Source organism: Garra rufa, chromosome 4, assembly GCF_049309525.1.
Source record: "Garra rufa chromosome 4, GarRuf1.0, whole genome shotgun sequence".
NCBI lineage: Eukaryota > Metazoa > Chordata > Actinopteri > Cypriniformes > Cyprinidae > Garra > Garra rufa.
In genome coordinates this window covers 33,963,781-33,981,576 of record NC_133364.1, presented here as the reverse complement: position 1 = coordinate 33,981,576, position 17,796 = coordinate 33,963,781, and the positions used below count along the sequence as shown (strand labels likewise).

The 17,796-nt window shown below is 37.1% G+C and overlaps 1 protein-coding gene across 1 annotated transcript in view; it reads left to right on the top strand.

Moving 5' to 3' along the window:
- The window catches only part of LOC141333909 (uncharacterized), a 61,551-nt gene that overhangs the window by 19,029 nt on the left and 24,726 nt on the right, over nt 1-17,796 (top strand). The gene's annotated exons all lie outside the window — the stretch shown is intronic.

The window sequence follows — 17,796 nt, the reverse complement described above, 5'->3', positions numbered from 1 at the left end:
TTGGATGGTCCAGATGGATGGAGTAGTGGATGGAACATGTCCCAACAAGGCTGCAACTTAAACAAGGAGGTGGCGTTTTGTGCCGGAATCATAGGGAGAGAGCTGGTAGGTCCCTTTAGGGTCCCTGAAGGTGTGAAAATGACCTCGGCAAAGTATGTAGAGTTTTTGACCTACCACTTTCTTTCATGGTACAAAAAGAAGAACTGTGCCTTCTGTAGCAAAATCATCTTCACGCATGGCAATGCACCATCTCATGCTGCAAATAATACCTCTGTGCCATTGGCTGCTATCTGCATAAAAGATGAGAAACTCATTGTGTGGCCACCATCCTCCCCTGACCTCAACCAGATTGAGAACCTTTGGAGCATCCTCAAGCAAAAGTTCTATTAGGTTGGGAGGCAGTTCACATCAAAACAGCAGCTCTGGGAGGTTATTCTGGCATCCTGCAAACAAATTCAATCAGAAACTCTCCAAAAACTCACAAATTCAATGGATGCAAGAATTGTGATAGTGAAATCAAAGCAGGGGTCCTATGTTAAGATGTAACTTGCCCTGTTAGGATGTTTTTGATTGAAATATCTTTTGATTTCAGTAAATATGACCACCTAATGCTGCAAATTCAGCAAATGCCGATTTTCAGTTCTTTACAACCTATAAAATGTTTTAACTCTGTTGTGCATAATAATTTGGAACAGTGCGTTTTCAGTTTTTTATTTTTGAAATAAATACTGTGATCATTAGGAGGTTTGTTCAATAAAATTCAAATTATACCCTAATGGTTGATGACTTAAAAATTATACTGACTGTCATTTGCATTGACTAATTATGAAAATCAGAGAAAGATATAATTTGCATAATAATTTGGAACACGGTGTACAATGGCTCAATTCATCCACTTCTCCCAAAATACATGAAAATAAGGAGAAAAATAGAATAAACTTTAAAGTTACCTACATAATGTGTGTCTGATATAAATAAAACTATTTATAATTGAAAGTAATTGAACGGATTGTTATTGCCGTTTCCATAGACCTTGTGTATTTTACGAACTATAAATGTATTGTTTTGCTACTACTGGATCAGCTCAAATCAATGCATGAAAGCAGATTTAAATTCAGCAGCTGATGACATGACGCAGTGTGTGCCCAGTTGATGTGGCTAGAACTGCTCATTATAGGACTGTAAGCCCACAACATGTTCCATGTCAGCTTCAATATGTGGCAGGCATCCATCATTACAAACACCTTCTCACCAGTCACTAGATGTGTAAAGAAGGTCATGTGCGGTTTGCCATGTACCATGTATTTGTGATTTGCGTGTGTATGTGTTTGTTTTATGTTAGTCCATCAGAGAAATGGATGATGAGGTTCTGCACAGGATGTCACTTGATTGTTTCAGACTGCATCTCTGTCGAGTTTGTTTTCACAAGGCATCTATTGGTCGTACATGTGGGATGTTCCTTCAGCTGTGTGAGAACTATGATAATTTTCCAGACTTCCGTGCAGAATTTAATGCAGTTCTGGAGAGCAACATCTGGATAATGCACATTTTTATTTCTAGTGGCTTTATTTGTTTGGTTTTGTAAATGCTGGCAATCTTAGCTTGACGACAATTGGTCAAGCAAATGTATGGCGTTATTCTTTAGTCAAAAGTTATGAGCGTGTAAGACATGCTCACGAGCACATTGTTATTTCACACGCGCAAAAATGAACCTTCAGCTGGCATGATAAAAGTACTCGCGCACAAATTCAACAACCGAGAGGTGTACAGGCCGCTGCACTCGAGCGCCTGGCATAACGGTTAAGGTTATACTCTGCTTGTACAGTGGAATCCTGCTCGCGGAGTGCTGTTTTGCTCGCGCAGTGGATTTCTCCTCGCTCAGCTGATTTCTGCTCCCTCGAGTCTAGATGACTTTTGACAATTTGGGGGCGGAAACCAAGGAGGGCACTGACTCTGTTATGATTGGTCACTTTCATCATAATCACACCCACAGGGACATCCTTGTACCTTGATTGACAGCTCTCATTACAGGAAGCACGGAGTTGGGTTAAGTTACCACCGAAGAAGAGTGGGAATGAATTAGAATGAGTTTTCTAATATACATAAACTGTCTCTCCACGTATAAAATGCTGCGCAGATGATAGTTAAATCAACTACCATATTTTTGAGCAATAAGTAACGTAACCAGTGTTGCCAGACGTACGATAATTATCGTATTTGTACCATAATTTTGACCTCTGTACGATGTACGATCAATAATACCACAATGTACGATAATTTCAGAATTTTGTGACACCATGGTCGTTGTAATTATAGAGCTTCTATTCTCAAAGATCTAGCTGTGTGGATCCTATGTCTACCTTCATGATTGTGAAGAGACGTGAATGTGGCGTTACGCATTTCTTTCATCCAATCTTACGTCTTCTCAACCAATATCATCGTGGAGAATGGCTCTCTCTCACGAGCACAAGTTAACGTTCCTGTCGCACTTAGGTCAGTTGTTTCAAAACTGAGGTTGTTAGTTTAACAATAAAGTATAGAAAATGAGTGCTGAAAAGGATAAATAGCTGTAACATCTAGATAAATATCTTTATTTTGAACGTTTGACTCAAATACGATAATTTTCTCCCAAATACGATAATTTTGAGCTTCTGGTACGATACTTGGACATTTCCAATCTGGCAACACTGAACGTAACTAGCTAGCCTATTCGTTCTGTAGCTAACACCTTAGCCAACACTTGTGATGCTGATCGCCCGACACTCATTTTAAAACTTTTAATCTTTAAAAACTGCATCTTAGACAACTAACATTAGGCTAACTAAATCATAACATAATTGTTTTTACATGTAAAAGTGCTATTCTTATTGACGCTGATTTAATGCATTTGATTTTGCAGGCTAACCTTGTCCCTTATTGTGTTTTTTACTGCGGTCAAGCCAGCCGTGCCTTAAAATACACGGTCAAGCCAGCCGCACTTTTTTTTCTTGCGCGTGTAATCGTGCACTTACGGTACGGGTACTGAGAGCAGGCAAAATGCATGCAAAGAAGCTGTCAAACTGGCGTTTCCTATATACTTTATATTCGTATGTTTATAAATACTTTACATTAGTCCATAAACGTTTGTATTTTAATATTAATTATTCTAAATAATTTATTAATGTAAAAAAAATAATACTATTAATGTGTTTTATTCCGTTTTTTATTTTATTTTGATGTTTGTGTGTGTGTGTGTGTGTGTGTGTAGGCTCTCTCTCTCTCACTGACTATATATACTGTAGAAGAAGAAAAAGCCGTCACACCGGCTTTCCTTTTAGTTTATGTAATTTTGTGCATAAACATTTGTATTTGTACATTATTAAAATAATTTATTATGTGTTAATAAATGTTAATATAAAAGTGTTTTATTTCATCTTTTCTTTTAATGTTTGTATGTGTGTGTGTGTGTGTGTGTGTGTGTATATATATATATATATATATATATATATATATATATATATATATATGTTTGTAAATACTTTAAATTTCTACATAAACGTTTGTATTGTACATTAATAATTCTAAATAATTTATTAATGTTAATAAATGTTAATATAAATGTGTTTTATTTAATCTTTTATTTTAATATTTGTATGTATGTGTATATATATATATATATATATGTGTGTGTGTGTGTGTTTGTAAATACTTTAAATTTCTACATAAACGTTAGTATTGTACATTAATAATTCTAAATAATTTATTAATGTTGAGAAATGTTAACATTAATGTTTTTCATTTATTTTTTGTTTTGTTTTTCCTATATATATATATATATATATATATATATATATATATATATATATATATATATATATATATATGTCCCATTTTTTAAACACATTTCTTTACAGATTTGCTCATTCTTTAAATTCACATTTGTTCAAAGTGATCTTGGCTATCAATGTATTAATTTCAAGTCATTTTACTGTACAGTTTCAGTGAAAATTAAAGGCAAAATCATCCCAAACATACTTGCACTTGTATAATTTCCTTATATGTGACCCTGGACCACAAAACCAGTCTTAAGTCGCTGGGGTATATTTGTAGCAATAGCCAAAAATACATTGTATGGGTCAAAATTATTGATTTTTCTTTTATGTCAAAAATCATTAGGAAATTAAGTAAAGATCATGTTCCATGAAGATTTTTTGTAAAATTCCTACTGTAAACCTGTCAAAATGTAATTTTTGATTAGTAATATGCATTGCTAAGAACTTAATTTGGAGAACTTTAAAGGTGATTTTCTCAGTATTTAGATTTTTTGCACCCTTAGATTCCAGATTTTCAAATAGATGTATCTCGGCCAAATATTGCCCGATCCTAACAAACCATACATCAATAGAAAGCTTATTTATTGAGCTTCCATATGATGTCTATATCTCAGTTTTGTAAAATTTAACCTTATGACTGGTTTTGTGGTCCAGGGTCACATATAGGTTAGCTCATGTAAAACAACATATGTCCTAGCACTTGGATTATTTCCATATATTTAAATAGTCATAAAAAATGTTCCTCTATAGGTTAGCTCATTCTTTCACTCCATCTGTATTCAGAGTGACCCTGACTATCACTGTAATTATTTTCAAGACATTTTACTGTATAGTTTTGGAGAAAAACAATAACAAAATCACCCTAAACTACAAAATGAGTCCTGATAGATGGAGTGAAAGATTAAGCTAACCTATAGAGGAACATGTTTTATGAGTGTTGGATACGGTGGCCGAGAAGTGCAAAACACAACAACAAATCGCAACACAAAAAACAAATCTGAAAACCAAACAACAAATCGCAACACAAAACACAAATCTGAAAACCAATAACAAATCCAGAATCAAAATTACAAATTAGAAAACGCAATTTCAAATCTGAAAACAAAACGGCAAACCATAAAACACAATAACAACTCCGAAAACAAAATAGCAAGTCGTAAAACACAACGACAAGTCGGAAAACACAACGACAAGTCGGAAAACACAACGACAAATCAGTCAAAACCGAAAAGGTAGGTATTTTCTGTGACCGGCGTAGTCGCTGCTGATTGGACGGAACTCCTGTCAATCAAAACATACAGGAAGTTAGATTTGGGTTTGTTTACGTAGGAGGAAAATGGAGTATGTTCGGCACTATTTTCAAGAAGGACATACATATGGCGTGATTCTAGATATGCTTTCAGTTTCAACACACCACAACATCAAGATGAGCTTGCGGTCTCTTAAAACACATCTGAAAGATGCAGGTTTGTTCAGACGAAAAAATTATTCCCTATTAAGCGATGTAAGGAATGCTTTCAGGGCAGAGCTTTGTGGGCCAGGACAGTTGTTTGGCTACCGAATGATGTGGTTAGCGCTTCAGCATAAGCACAAATTAAGTGTGAAACGAGATGACGTTATGCGGTTGTTAAAGGAACTTAATCCACAAGGGACGGACCAGAGATCTCGTCGTAGATTTATTCGACGCACCTATCACTCCATGGGTCCGAACTACCTATGGCATGTTGATGGTTACGATACACTAAAACCATTTGGTTTAGCTTTTTCAGGATGGATTGATGGTTTTTCGAGGCGTGTTTTGTGGCTTAATTGTAGTCCTACAAACAATTACCCTGCTGTCATCGCACATTACTTTATCAACTGCGTACAATGCCTTGGTGTTGTCCCCATGAGTCTACGAACGGATTGTGGAACAGAGAATGGTACAATGGCAGCGATACAGTGCACTCTTCGTCATCCCCATACAGACTACTATTCTGGCTCAAAAAGTCACGGCTCATCAGTGAGCAATCAGCGCATCGAATCTTGGTGGTCCATCTTTAGAAAAGCAAGGTTGTTTTTTGTTTTCCTATTCTTGAGCAAAATGTTAAAGTATAAGTAAATTTAATAATTTAGTTGATGCTACGATGTTAAAGCCAATACGTTGTCATATATATATTTTTTAAAGTCACAACATGCAAAACAGTGTTTCCCCTACCATTATTTTAGGGGGCCGCCCCCCCTGTCTGTGAAAACTGAAATGCAAAAAGGCCGTTCTAATTTGAATCCTGCATGTTCCGCTTGCCTCTTTATGTATAAATGGCGGAGATGCGTTATCTCACATGAACTCCAATCTCCAAAGCTGCTGTGAGTGTCACTTTTCAACCGAGGGGAGCACAATCAACTACAGTGGCCACAGAAGTGGGAAGCAGCATTACTTTACTTTAAAAGAAACAACAAGTCTCTCAGTATGAGTAAGTATTACAAACACAACCTGATCTCACAGAAATGCGTGAAATGAACACGAACCCTTAATCCCGATGTACGTGGTGGTGGCACGGAATGTGCTGAAAATACGTGTCGGCACCACGGAAACAACACACATACAAAGTCAATGAGGCTAATTTTCGTGGTGGACACACGGATTCGTTCTCACTCCCAACTCGTCATATATTCACGCTTGGTCAGGAACCCTCGGCGTCACTTTTTGACGAACAGGGTACCCCTTCAGCGTCACATTTAGACGTGCAGGGATTCCCTATAGAATCTTTTTTTTTTTTTTTTATAAAATAAAGGCTTTCTGATATCAAAGTGATGTCTGTGAAACAGCGTTCAGCGTTTAACAACGCTCCATAGAGAGCAACACCAGTGTCCTAAGCACTTTAAGTATTTCCTAGTTTTTATCGGAGGCTTATTGATAAGCGTACTGTATGTAATGTGCTGTGATTATGTTTGCTTAATCAAAGATTAATCAGCGCAATTAGATTAATAATAATCTTTATTATTTAATTGTTTGTTTGTTTGTTTGTTTATTGGCTGATTGATTATTTATATTGTATTTTTATATATTTATTAATAAATCAATCCATCTGTGGCGCTGACGTCATTATATGGCGCGATCCCAAGATCCATTGCGATTTTCCACTCGGTAAGTAGAACAGTTCATTCATATAAATGCGAAAAATTACTTACATTTTCGGTACAAAAACTGTTCAGTCAGGTCAAGAAGTTGTGTTTAGAACCTTTAGAAGTGCAAGGTAGTAGTTTCGTAATGCAGTAAATGACAGCAGACATTATAAAAATATAATTAGCTGCACCAAATGTGTAGTATGCTAGCTAAGTTAGCTAATTAAATTCAAGTTTGTTTATTTTTTTTCCACATATAATCATGCAAGGTAATATGGTAGGAGATTGTATGATTTGTATGATGTGTTTTCATATTACAGTAGCTCACAACACTTCAGCCATTTATTAATGTTGAGATGAGGAACAGTGTTGCCAGATTGGTTTGTTTTCCAGTAATTGTTAGAAATCCACACAAAAACACAAATCTTAACAATGGTACACAATACAAGTGTATTCATAGCTACGACAATACTGTGGCTTATCACAATTATTTAATAAAGCAAATTAAGTGTTCTTCTCTAAAGAAAGCTACGTTGTTTCTGTAAACTATTTTCCATGTCTGTCATTTGGCATAACAGAGATATCAAAATTTCACCTGTCCAAGCCCAATTTATCCCAAGTAGCACATTCAAAACCAGTCAAAAACTGCCCAATCTGCCAACACTGATGAAAAAATAACTGGTAAAATTATTATTTTTTTCTCATATCAGGTCCTTCAAATTTACCAGCTTCACACATCTCCTTTATTTAACACGACACACACACACACACACACACACACACACACACACACACACACACACAAACCAAAGGCACTTTTAAGAGCCACGTCTGTCTTTTAAACTTCTCTCTCTGTAGATTGCTGTCCCTCTTTCTCTCTTTTTCTCTCTCTCTTAACATCTGTAGTTCTTATATATATATATATATATATATATATATATATATATATATATACATATACATAATTGATTCTGTCCTTATTGCAGTAAGTAAAAAAAAGCAAATATTTCATAAGTGTTATTTGAAGTGTAACTGTAAGCACATATCATAGACTAGTACCAGTGCGATGTGGCCTTTATAAAAGTATTTAAGGAAGACTCTATCTTTATCTTTAAATTGTGTTAAAGAGAAACAATAAGTTGTTTTCTCTGTCACATAATGAGTTGGTAATGTTAGAAACTGAATGCACTGCATGTGGTAATGCTTTTTCTCAAATAATCTTTACAAAACAGATTGAGGCTCATTTTCTTACATTGCACTCCATTAAATGACCTTCAAATAAAATTGCTTTATACAGTACTAATGTATCTAATATTTCAGTTGGTTTAACTAATGTGTAGTAACTGCTTTTGTTCATTTCAGGTGCCGAAACTTGAGGCAGTGGGTTACAAGCCCATTTTATTTATAGGAAAACAAGATTAAAAAAAATCAAATATGTGGGTTGCAGACATCATAACCCATCTGCACCCCACTCCTGTCACAAGAATTTTTTGGGAGAAGATGCAAAGGGCTTACAAATTTATTTTGACTAAGGGTAAGAGCAAGATTTTTGTTCAAAAATAATAATAATTATTTAAAATATATGTACAATGACATCCCCATAGCAGAGCATCCGGAGAGCCTCACCGCGGAGCAGCCAGACAGTCTTACAAAGGAGTCCGAGACTGTATTTATACTCAACCTGGTTTCTCTCTCTTTCCCACACTCTCCAACTTCTCTCTCCTTCCTCCTCTACTGTTGTTCTTCCTCCATACTCTTCTCCTCCTCCACTGCCATGCTCTAAGTCTTTGCGACACAGGAAGAAAAGGACGACACCAGCCCCTTCTGCCACCTCCGTCTCTTCTCTATGTCTTATGACCACTGATCTCTCCCACAGTCTTGTCCACCTCCTGCTGCTTCTTCCATCTCCCAGTCCTTGGGTCAGGAGGGGCCATATGTAAAGAAGAGAAGAAAAGGTAAGTTTTGTTTTTCAGTGGTAAACCTTAATCCACACTATTAAAGTTGACTTCAGGTAAATTAGATTTATTTGGTTGGTTGTTTTTGTTTTTGGTTGGTTAAGTTGTTTAACTGTGTTTAAGTGGCCAGCGTCCAAGGGCTGTGGTTAATGTCAATCACTATTTTGAAGGGGTCATCGGATGCAAAACCAACTTTTTCATGTTGTTTGAACATTAATGTGTGTTGGTAGTTTGTGAACACAACCACCCTACAATGATGAAAATCCACCCAGTGGTATGTGTTTAATTTTTAAAAGTAATATCCGACTCCTATCATTTGCGTCTATGTTTGTGCGAATTGTTCCTGATACAGCTTCACCCACAGCAAATGTAAGTATTATTTGGACCTTGCAGTAAAATGAGTTGACATTTTGCAGGGCTGATTTTGACAAGGTAAAATGGTGGGGGTTTTTTTTTACACTACTATTGAGAATTTTTAATTAAAGTATATTAGAGACTTTTCATTAAGACCCTAAAGAAGAATCATATGAACTTGTGAAAATTGGGCTTGTGATGACCCCCTTAAGCTAGGATGGCTTTTGGAAACCCAGCACAGTATATTTTACTTGATTGACATTAAGCAGGGACAAAGTAGGACCACAGTTCACCTCACAAGTAAAATAATAACTATTAACTGGAGATTCAACTACAAAGCTTGACATTCGTTGCTTAATAAACTTTCCTTGTCTTTTAATCATTCAGGTTGCCGGAAATGTAGTAGGCAGAAGATCTTCCTATTCGATAAAATAACTGGGAAAAGAATGAATGAGGTAAAATGTCTTTTATTAAGTTGCATGTTTGTCTCTGTGAATCTGGCCTTTAAAGATAACAGTTCAGTGATTGCTTAAACAGCTAAAATAATTATTACTTTGTTTGTGTGTGTGTGTAGGGAAAAGCAGAATTGAAAGTCCACTGGTTGTCTTGCGCTGTGTGGTAAGTTGTGTTTTATTACCTATTTAATTCCATTGCAATGCTAAGTAGTCTATTCCATGACCAATATGATGTTAGCAATGATCAAATGGTCTCTTGAAAGCAGTGTTCTGCTTACTTGTTTACCCTAGTGAAAAAAATATGCTAAGTATACTTGCAGCCATACTAATTTTCAGTATACCTTTAGTGTATTAATGATTAGTTAATTTGAAGTGTGCTATTTTCGACATACTAATTTAGTGCTAAATATATTTTAATTGTAATCAAGTTGTAGTAAAACATAACTTTAAGTGTATTTAGTGTACTTTTATGTGCTAAATTGAGACAACTTTAAGTATAATTAGTACACTTTAAGTATATGCCTGTGTAAGATAATTGCATGCTTGATTAGTGATATTAAAGTGTGTTTTTTTGTATTATATTAATTATATTAAGTATATTATGAATTAATTATGAGTGTCTTCAAAACACACAAGAAATAATCCATAAATATAGTATTTTTAAGGAAATATACTAAATTACAATTATTATTATTGACTGAATTATTATTATTAATAATTATTATTGTTGTAAAAATAGGTAAAAGCATTGTGGTAATATACTTTTTTATATTTAAAATTAGTACACTGTTTGCTAGTATATTTGCAATGTACTGTTGCAACAAGAAATACAATACAAATACACAAAAATGTACTTTTTTTCGAAAGGGTATGGGTGATTTCGGGGCTTTAATTCTGCGTAACCTAAAAGATTAATAAAGTAAAACCCTCAGACATGGACGAGCGCTTCTTAACGCCATCTCTCCTTTATTTTATTTTCCTCCAACTCCCTGTCAAAATAGAAGTCCGCACAACAATATTCAACAACACAGAATGGATACTATTGAATTAACCTTGAATGTTCAAATATAACATCAGCATTTATTTTCCAACATAAATTCTGTAATTAGACAACTCTGTTAAACTCAATTTAATTCTTACAGCAGCATGGAAGTTCATTTTATTGATGTCTGTGGCAAGAGAAAGCTTCCTAGTCATGTAATTGATCCTGGCAGGAAATCATCCTCTGAGGTAGTCTGTAAAAAAAACTGATACAAGGTTTTGCTAGGACATGGGCAATGGTCAGTTGTCTGGATTAAAAACTAAAGTGTGACTAAATATCAAGTTCTTTAAAGAATATTCCATTATTTTGGATACAGATAGGAGAAAGATTTACCTCCTTGTGTCAATTTAGATATCTAGTTATTAGAAAGAGCCCAGAATTTATGAATTGGAAGTGGACACAATGGATTGTGGAAGCTGGACAATTCAGTGCTTTCTGATTCATACAATTTTAAAAATAGTTGACAGGCAGCCAGTGTATTAAAAATAAAATGGAGCTGATGTGATAACATTTTTAGTTTCTAGTTAAGTACTCAAGCTGCTACTATACATACACAACTAGCTGAAGCTTATTTATTGAGCAGGACATTGACCATGGACATTACCAGTAATGTGTTACAGTAGACGTGACCTTAGTGAAAAATAAATATACTAAAATATATTTACAATATATTTATTTCATGCTAAGTATACTACAAATAAATTTACTTATTATTTACTTAATAAAATATACTCTGTAATTGTACTTTTAGTATACCAACCTGGTATATTTAAAGCCTATTAAATTGGAACAAATCATTTGGTACTTAATGCTTAATACTTAATACTTAATGCAGAAGTAGTACTGAAGTCCAACTAAAGATATACTTGGATATATTTGACTGTGCTAAAGTGCAACTATTGCATGTAAATGTTATGTACACTTTAATCATTATCATACAATTCTCATCAATAGTGACATTAAACATTAAATTTTTGATTAATATTAAGAAATGTGCTTTGTGCACAAGTAGAACTCCATATAAAATGTAATTTTTTTTATATCATTATGTTTTGAGCGATATGTCAGTAAATATGTTAATAGATTTGAACTATACTTGGTGTAAAATAAATGCATTTTAAGTCTATTACTTTTTTAATAGGGGAATCATGCATGCATAAAATAATTTGTCAGCATCTGAAACACTAAACTTGGATGGAGAATGCTGTTCTACATGTGATTTGCATCATATTTTTGAGCAGTGAAGATGGAAACAGTGACAGTAGTGGTGATAAAATGCATGAGGAAGATTAGGGCAGTGAGAAAAGAAGAGCAGTACTGAATATGAAGAAGAGGAGAACAATGATGAATGGCAGTGGAAGCAAGATGCAGTCACTCCTGATCCCTGAGTCTGTAGAACTGCCAGATCTACATGTAATACAACATGAAAACATGCTGAAATTTTAAAACGTAGTCAGCATTCTGCAAGTCAAAGCCCTTTCTATAACAGTGTCAATGATCTTGATTTTTGTCCTGTCTTCTAATGATATATGTGCACTTTTGATATTTTACAGTGGCAAAACTTGGGATGACACATGGGAGCCTGCCAGGGAGTTCCAATATTTTTTGACCGAGTTTCCACACCCCAACCAGCTTTGAGAACTTCAACTGTTTTGTCGTTGTTGTTCTTGTTTTGTTTTGCTTGCTGTTCTCCATTAAAGTTTTTTGCACAGTGCATACTCTCTTCTAGTATTTTTTAAAAAAGTTGTTGTTTTAAACATCTTTTGCATTTGTTGTGAACGGCGTTACAGCCAGGTAGTGTAACGTGGAGAGGACATGCTACAAATACAGTATGTTGATTCTACATTATTTTAAAGACATTATTTTTAAAGATTTGTGCAGTGCAGTTTTGGTATAGGTAAGTTTACATGAACTGTCTGTTATGCCAAGCATGAAAAAATACAACATAAATGTAGTAATATATTTAGTGTTACATATTTCCCATTTACATATTTATTTTCATGTAGCCTAAAATAGAATAAGTTTATTATTACGAATGCTTATTTAAATTGTTATATTTCAGTAAAACTGATTGCCCTTATTTGCATTCAATTTTATACTGAACTGTTATTTTTGTATATTTAATTTCAAGTATCTAGCTGAGAGAGGATACTGTACAAAGCACTGCATTTAGATTTTTACCTATTGATACATTTTACATCATTGATACATTTTTTACCTATTGATACATTTTACATCTGTGTGTGTGTGTGTGTGTGTGTATATATATATATATATAGCCTATATATATATATATATATATATATATATATATATATATATATTATATATATATATATATATATATATATTGACTACATATTGATATATACTGTATATTGACTGTTGTGTACTGTATGAGGAATAAATACTAAACCATTTCAAAACGTCTAATTTCTGCTTTTATATATATATATATATATATATAAACGTCTAACTGTCACGTATCTGGTCTTCCCTGTCATCATAAACTCTTGCACCACACTTCATGGACTTCATTCCCCATAAGCCACTGCACTAATCACTGCATTCACCTGGCCCTTGTTTCTCACTGCTCTGATTAGTTCTCTCAGCTGCACCTCATCACTCTGACTGCATTTAAGCCACTCTCACACACAGGCACCTTGCGAAGTCTTATCGTTCCATATGGTCGTAATTCTAAGCGTTTATCTCTGTGTATGACTCTGGACTGTGTACCCCGTTGACGATTCCTGCTTCCTGCCATTGCGACCATTGCCTGTCTATTGAACTGTTTCCCGGATTACCTACGTTGTTCCTGTTTTCCTGGTGATTACCCCTGCCTGTCGACATTTCTCAATAAATGCTGCAATTGGATCCGCACGTCTCTGACCCTCTCTGTGACAGAAGACTTCGCCGCACCCGGATCCAGCAGCTTTATCCACCAGCATCTCAACATGGACCCGTTCGACCAACTTCTGCTCCTCCGACAAGAAGATCGCCCCGTCGAGGAATATATTCACCGTTTCAGTGAGTTGTTGTATGGAATACAATTTTTTTGATGAGGTTTACTTTAAGGACTTATTCCGTATAGGACTGAATGAACCAATTAAATCAATGCTACCTGGAGGGGAATTCAGATGTACACTGAAGGACTTTTTTGAATATGCACTGTTGTTATCTGGTTCTCCGTGTATGATGGAACTCACAGAGCCAGCCTAGAGCCTCAGCACAAGATGTCTGCTAGCCCTGAGCCACAGCACAAGATGTCTGCTAGCCCAGGACCACAGCATAAGATGTCTGCTTGCTCAGAGCCACAGCGTAAGATATCTACCAGCCTTCCAGAGTCTCCTCCGGTCCCGCCCAGCCTTCCAGAGTCTCCGCCGGTCCCGCCCGGCCTTCCAGAGTCTCCGCCGGTCCCGCCCGGCCTTCCAGAGTCTCCGCCGGTCCCGCCCGGCCTTCCAGAGTCTCCGCCGGTCCCGCCCGGCCTTCCAGAGTCTCCGCCGGTCCCGCCCGGCCTTCCAGAGTCTCCGCCGGTCCCGCCCGGCCTTCCAGAGTCTCCGCCGGTCCCGCCCGGCCTTCCAGAGTCTCCGCCGGTCCCGCCCGGCCTTCCAGAGTCTCCGCCGGTCCCGCCCGGCCTTCCAGAGTCTCCGCTGGTTCCATCCAGTCGTCCTGAGGTTCCTGTCTGCCCGGTTTGGGTCACGGAGGCCATGCATGGACTGTGTGGTTTCCCACCCACCCTCCCTGCTGCTCCAGTCCCGCCACCTCTGTCTCCTGACAGTCCCTCTACTCACCCACATCCCGCCTTCAGTGCAGAGGACTTGCCGTGGGACTGCCAGTCGCCATTGGTGTCCAGACTGAAGGATCCCTCACCATCACCTCCAGTCTCCGAGTCCTGTGCTCCACCTCGGCCCTCCGACCCTGCAGCTCCACTCCGGCTCTGTGCTCCCTCGTCTCCGTTGTCGGCCGTCGGCCCACCAGCTCCTCCGGGCTCCATCGTCTCTCCGGCTCCGCCCCGGTCAGTCGTCGCCCCACCTTCGCCTCTGGACTCTACTCCTCCGGCTGCGCCTCGTCACTCCGTCCTGCCGGCTCTGTGGACCTCCTCCCTCCCGTGGGCACAGCCTCGATCCTCTGTCACTCCGGCTCCGCTGCGCACCTCCGGACCTCCATCTCCGCCGGGGTCGCCAGAGCCTTGGGTTCCGCCTTGGTCCTCCGGATCCTCTGTGTCGCCCAGGACCATCGACTCTCCGGTTCCGGCTCGGGCTCCACCTCCGTCGGTCGGCCCCATGCAGGAGCCAACCCTTCCTCCACCATGGCTTCTCTCTCCGTCGGCTCCGCCTCATTTCGTGGTTCCAGTACCCCTACATGGACCTGGCCCTCCATCCCTCCCCCTGTTCAGCCTCCGCTCCACCACCCTCAAGATTGTATAAGGTGGTTAGAGCGTCTGGAAGCCGCTCCTTGTGGAGGGGCTATGTCACGTATATCTGGTCTTCCCTGTCATCATAAACTCTTGCACCACACTTCATGGACTTCATTCCCCATAAGCCACTGCACTAATCACTGCATTCACCTGGCCCTTGTTTCTCACTGCTCTGATTAGTTCTCTCAGCTGCACCTCATCACTCTGACTGCATTTAAGCCACTCTCACACACAGCCACCTTGCGAAGTCTTATCGTTCCATATGGTCGTAATTCTAAGCGTTTATCTCTGTGTATGACTCTGGACTGTGTACCCCGTTGACGATTCCTGCTTCCTGCCATTGCGACCATTGCCTGTCTATTGAACTGTTTCCCGGATTACCTACGTTGTTCCTGTTTTCCTGGTGATTACTCCTGCCTGTCGACATTTCTCAATAAATGCTGCAATTGGATCCGCACGTCTCTGACCCTCTCTGTGACACTAACTTCTATATCTATATCTATCTATATATATATATATATATTCATACAGTATACAGCTGTCAAAATGAGTTACCCTCTGGTTCATACCATGGAATGGACCCTTGCTTTGGGAAAAAGATTCACTTAACTAATCAATCTAATCTACATCAGGTAAGACACAGATAGGAATCAATAACTGTGAAATTTTATTTTTAATGAGAAGAAATAAATATTTTACTGCCCTTCTGTTATATGGTTATAACCACTGATCTATATAATGATCTCTATTATAGATTAGTGGTTATAACCCACCTTCAGCCGGAAGATCCCGTAATTACCATATTTGGAAGTAAGTGTGACGTGCATTTTGACCAGCTGTGGCTGGACTAACTTTTAGGCCAAAGTACAAGGTGCTTCATTTTGTAAACTACGTTTTACTGTCATTATGACTTAAGTAATTCTGTCACTGAACAATGAGGCATTTCTGTGTTGCAAGAAATTACCCATTTACCGAGATCCTAACCCTAACCCTACAGCGTAAATACAAACTTTAATGAACTACAATATACAGCGCCATGTTTTCCCGTCCTATCGATAAAGTGTAAAAGGCTTATGGGTAATGTAGTTTAAAAATCTTTTAGTAATTAAATTAAGTAAATACTATATTTAACGAATAAAGTTATATCTAAATATGTTTATTGTGCAAGCTTTTATGATATATTTGACAGCCAAGTTGAACTTTGGTATTTTGCTAGGAACACTTTTTAAAACGCTTTTTTACAAACTTTCTGTATATGTGAAAAAATGGTTTCCAACATTATATATTAAACACAGCATAATTAGTAGTTCTGCTGATTTTCTCTTTGATATGTTAATCGGACTTTAAGTTACATCCATTTGAAATGTGCAGTTTTGTTACACTACCAGGGTGCTCTACTGGTCCCCTGGGGGTGGAAGGGCAATAAAGCCTGTACAGATGTACTCCCTTTACCATGGACAACAAACTGTGTTGTCACATTTATACCTAACCCTATTTCCTTTTTTTTTCCCCTGCCCCTTTCTATATTTACAACATGCTTGTGTTAGGTTTTCATGGTACTGTGAGACTCCTAATACAGAAACACAGTAAAAAATTACACAAATATTTTAAAGTAACATGTCTAGGCAACATGTTTATTATTTCTGTATAGCTTTCATTCTTTCCTTTAGCAAAATGATTTTGGATGGGAAATAATGATTCCTCCTTGTCATAATGGTTTTCTTTGTCTTGCTTGTCTATGTCCCTATAATCTGCTTATTCCATAAACAAGTTTCAATTGTTATACATCACCCTACACTAGGACACAGGCATATGTGGGCACAGTTATTTTTTCTCAGCCCAGGACTAAAGACCTTAAATTTACTGTCCAGCGATATCGTATACTATTTGAACTGAACTGGAATATGATATCACTGAATTCATTGATGAACTGCCTTTAACTGAAAATTGGTTGTTTACAATAATACGTTACTTACACACTATTGTCCTGTTTAAATACTGTGACGTTGCTTTGACACAATCTGTATTGTTAAAAGCGCTATATAAATAAAGATGACTTGACTTGACTTTATTATTACTCATAAAACTCATGATTATTTAGTCTTGTAGTTGATTAAGGTGGAGCTCATTTTGAACTATTTTGTAGATATCTACTGTATCTAATGATTATTTTCCATATGAGTTAGTCTGCTAATTATTTTCTTCATTACCCAACTGATTTGGTTTTTAAGTATTATGAAAATAGTCAGAATTACACATTACCAAAAAAGAATACCATTACACATGCTGTGAACAGTTCAAACCTCAACATGATTAAACATGTCAAGAAACTAAAAATTAAAAAAATGCAATGGAACTATGTAATGTTTTTACATTAAAATGATCAACAAATTTGATCAACTTATGATAAACAAATTAGTTGCCAAATAATTTTTTTGCCAATTGACTACTTGTTTTGGCTGTACTTATACTGTAAGTATGAACTACTGAGTAGTTTTATTTATACCAAAATGTCATATTTTATAAGCTCTTCATGTGCTGTCAAGTTCAGTAAAAGCTTTTTTTTCTTTTAACTGCAGCCTAGTACAACTAAAAAGTGGCATGAAAAGAAACAAATCATTGAGAGCGCAAGTACCTCAAATCAATACTTTAGAAC